General features: G+C 40.4%; 1 long non-coding RNA gene across 1 annotated transcript; it reads left to right on the forward strand.

Annotated features, from left to right (window-relative positions):
- The first annotated feature begins 958 nt into the window (after nt 1-958).
- On the forward strand, nt 959-2,960 carry LOC147028732 (uncharacterized). The gene is made up of 3 exons (XR_015057688.1): nt 959-1,984; nt 2,082-2,246; nt 2,344-2,960. It is a non-coding gene; the product is annotated as an uncharacterized LOC147028732 (long non-coding RNA).

Here is a 2,960-nt window from a genome sequence, read left to right on the forward strand (position 1 = left end):
CACTACGCCGTCATGGATTAAAATCCTGCAGGGCAGGAAAGGTCCCTCTGCTCAAGCCAGCGCATGTCCAGGCCTGTCTGAAGTCTGCCAATGACCATCTGGATGATCCAGAGGAGGAATGGGAGAAGGTCATGTGGTCTGATGAGACCAAAATAGTGCTTTTTGGTTTAAATTCCACTTGCCGTGTTTGGAGGAAGAAGAAGGATGAGTACAACCCCAAGAACACCATCCCAACCGTGAAGCATGGAGGTGGAAACATTATTCTTTGGGGATGCTTTTCTGCAAAGGGGACAGGACGACTGCACCGTATTGAGGGGTGGATGGATGGGGCCATGTATCACGAGATCTTGGCCAACAACCTCCTTTCCTCAACAAGAGCATTGAAGATGGGGCGTGGCTGGGTCTTCCAGCATGACAATGACCCGAAACACACAGCCAGGGCAACTCAGGAGTGGCTCCGTAATAAGCATCTCAAGGTCCTGGAGTGGCCTCGCCAGTCTCCAGACCTGAACCCATTGGAATATCTTTGGAGGGAGCTGAAAGTCTGTGTTGCCCAGTGACAGCCCTGAAACCTGAAGGATCTGGAGAAGATCTGTATGGAGGAGTGGGCCAAAATCGCTGCTGTGTGCAAAAGTCTGTGCAAACCTGGTTAAGAACTACAGGAAACGTCTGATCTCTGTAATTGCAAACAAAGGTTTCTGTACCAAATATTAAGTTCTGCTTTTCTGATGTATCAAATACTTATTTCATGCAATAAAATGCAAATTAATTATTTTAAAATCATACAATGTGATTTTCAGGATTTTTGTTTTCGATTCCGTCTTTCACAGTTGAAGTGGACCTATGATAAAAAAAATTACACACCTCTACGTGCTTTGTAAGTGGGAAAACCTGCAAAATCAACAGTGTATCAAATACTTGTTCTCCCCACTGTATATATGTGTATAAGTAGGGTAAGAATACTGATTCTGGCTCACTTTTCCCCATGTAAATGAATGGGGGATTTTCAGCGATTTATATTTTTTTTCCCTAAAAATAAATCCCCTTTTTATCCCAAGGTATATTTATTTGTCCCCCCTTTTAACCTGGAGGTTGAACCTCATTGAATTGAACACCTGGGGGTTGAACAGCTCACTCATTGAACCTATAAAGATTTGTTCATTCTCAAATTCCTTCAATAGTTTAATTTTCTTTGCACAATAATCTTCATCTAAAATATTGACAAACAAAACATTTGAATCTTTATATTTTTTAAGATACCCCATTTGTGCCATTACGAAATGATAAACTTCTCTTAATGCTCTTGTTTGACCACCTCCTGAGCCACAGGTTATTTTTTGTTAAGCCCCGCCCACTTTTCTTTAAGCCCCGCCCACTTTTGTTAAGCCCCGCCCACTTTTCATAAGGTAATTTTTATAAGCCACGCCCACTTTTCCTAAGCTCCGCCCACTTTTGCTAAACTCCGCCCACTTTTCATAAGGTATTTTTTCTAAGCCACGCCCACTTTTCCTAAGCTCCGCCCACTTTTGCTAAGCTCCGCCCACTTTTCATAAGGTATTTTTTCTAAGCCACGCCCACTTTTCCTACGCCCCGCCCACTTTTGCTAAGCTCCGCCCACTTTTCATAAGGTATTTTTTCTAAGCCACGCCCACTTTTCCTAAGCTCCGCCTACTTTTGCTAAGCCCCGCCCACTCTTACATCATTTCCAGTTCATCTCTGACTCACAAAGAAATCACTAGAAAATTACAGGATGTTATGGTTTTGAAAAATTTCCCAATGAAGGCTTGCCTAGGCTTGCCCAGGGAATTTCCAAAGGAAACCACACCCACCAGTCTTTCTCTATAAAAGCTTCAAACCCAGGCTCCATTTTAAACATTTGTTCTTGCTGGCAATGGTGTTCTGTGTGCTTGTCTCAAACTCTCTGTCTTCTATGGAACTAAACCTTCAAGTTGATGAACTGGATTCAAACCTCTTATCTATTGAGGTAAGATTTTTTATTTTCCTATTTTCAAACTTTGATTGAAGCATACTCATTTAATAATTAAATAACTTAATTAATACATTATTATTTTCTCTCACAGGAAATTGTATCTGAAAATACTGCTTTTGCTACAACTTGGGGGGAAATTGTTGGCTTGGTTGAAGACCTTGAGTGGGATGACTTTGGTGTTCCTTGGAACTCTCTGTCTTCTTTGGAACTAAACCTTCAAGTTGATGAACTGGATTCAAACCTCTTATCTATTGAGGTAAGATTTTTTATTTTCCTATTTTCAAACTTTGATTGAAGCATACTCATTTAATAATTAAATAACTTAATTAATACATTATTATTTTCTCTCACAGGAAATTGTGTCTGAAATACGAAATGAAAATACTGCTTTTGCTACAACTTGGGGCGAAATTGTTGGCTTGGTTGAAGACCTTATGAGCGACCAAGACCCACAGAACGAGTTCGTCCTTGATGACCCAACCAAAGAGTTATACCTTGGAGACCAGCAAAATCCTGAAAAAGAGTTTTACAGCAATAGTACTCATTGTGAGTTATCAAGACAATACCCACTGAACAAGTTATACCTTGATGAGCCAGAATACAAGTTTTACCTTGGAGACTCACAAATTTTGAAAAAATCAGTAAATGAGTTCTGCCTTGATGGTTTAAATAACTACCTTGGAGACTCAGGAAAAGGGTTCTGCCAAGATGGTTCTAAATATGGGGCCTACCTTGGAGACTCACAAATTTTGAAAAAATCAGTAAATGAGTTCTGCCTTGATGGTTTAAATAACTACCTTGGAGACTCAGGAAAAGGGTTCTGCCAAGATGGTTCTAAATATGGGGCCTACCTTGGAGACTCACAAATTTTGAAAAAATCAGTAAATGAGTTCTGCCTTGATGGTTTAAATAACTACCTTGGAGACTCAGGAAAAGGGTTCTGCCAAGATGGTTCTAAATATGGGGCCTA

Source organism: Eptatretus burgeri, chromosome 4 (assembly GCF_056783735.1).
Source record: "Eptatretus burgeri isolate ZD-2024b chromosome 4, Ebu_testis_v1, whole genome shotgun sequence".
NCBI classification, from domain to species: Eukaryota; Metazoa; Chordata; class Myxini; order Myxiniformes; family Myxinidae; genus Eptatretus; species Eptatretus burgeri.